At 47.4% G+C, this 1188-nt stretch overlaps 1 long non-coding RNA gene across 1 annotated transcript; it reads left to right on the forward strand.

The window, feature by feature from the left end:
• Positions 1-215: 215 nt before the first annotated feature.
• On the forward strand, positions 216-959 carry LOC135372876 (uncharacterized). Its single transcript, XR_010416152.1, has 3 exons — positions 216-271; positions 357-425; positions 859-959. It is a non-coding gene; the product is annotated as an uncharacterized LOC135372876 (long non-coding RNA).
• The last annotated feature ends 229 nt before the right edge of the window (positions 960-1188 follow it).

The raw sequence follows: 1188 nt of genomic DNA on the forward strand, positions 1-1188 counted from the left end.
CCCAGCTGCTAAGTGGCCGGATCCCGGACCACTTAGCAGAGGGGACCACTGGATCAATTCCACTGGTTCCACTTCAAGTGGGACCATCGTGAAGCTGGTTCCACTTTCAACTGTTCCTAGTCACTAAGTGGTCCCACACTCAAAGTGGGACCTGTCCAATAAACCACTTTGAAGTGGTCCCACTCCAGATTTTTGCCTGGGAGCACTGAGGGCTGCGATTGCTGGGTCGAGCATTTTGGCGCCCTACGTGGAGGACAGTGACAGGTTTCCGGTATGTTGATCGCTCGTTTTCCTCGTACAGTTTTTACAAGTGAGCTGAGCTGTAGCTTGTTCTCTTACGGTATTTTTCTTTTCAGATCTTTGACGCAGATTTTAACCAGTATGTGGAACTCGATGAATGCGACGAAATCCCAGATATGTCTACTGTACGAGTCTTCCGCCCTTTTGCAATGTGCACGCCAAATAATGTACGTTTCTGTGGTTTCCTATCGCCCCAACGAATGTAAAACGATAGCCGTGCCAGTAAACGGTTTATTCTAATGAGCGAGCGCTGCAGTATTATGACACCCGCTGCCGCGCAGTTTCATTTCTTGTCCTTTGTTCGCCACATGACCAGGAAGGTCGTGCAAAATGTACATTGTTGTTGATAATTTCTGCCCATTTCCGACTCGAAGAGCATGAAACCTTAGTTTGGTTTAGTGGGTCGTACGCTGATGGAAATATTGGTTGCAAATGTAGACGCTACGTATGCTAATGTAGACGACGATGAAAAGTTTACCGGCGCAAGGATTTAGTGCATTACTGAACAAATGAAACTAAGGGTATTTTATACGTCTGACAAGTTATTTTGCGACCTAGGACCAACTTGGAAGCATGCTATGTTCTACATCTGCACCACCTACTGTCGTTCCTGCCTTGGAACCTGAAGCAAGTACCAGTGGGGCCTGGCCAATTGAAATCGTCACGTAAGTGTTTTGGCAGAAGTTGCATGTAATTTGATGAAAGTGAGAGTTCCGCCCCTTCCCTCAATATGACGGTAAAACACGTTAGCAGCAGTGATGGAAATGCTTCGCCATTTGTACTACAGTGTGCCATTGCTGATGCCCTTTACCAGATCTAGCAGAGCCGGGAAAATTGTACGCAGGAATATGGAACGCCAGTTACGTCCAGCGTGCACGCCTGCACGCT

This window comes from Ornithodoros turicata, chromosome 1 (assembly GCF_037126465.1).
Source record: "Ornithodoros turicata isolate Travis chromosome 1, ASM3712646v1, whole genome shotgun sequence".
Taxonomy (NCBI): domain Eukaryota; kingdom Metazoa; phylum Arthropoda; class Arachnida; order Ixodida; family Argasidae; genus Ornithodoros; species Ornithodoros turicata.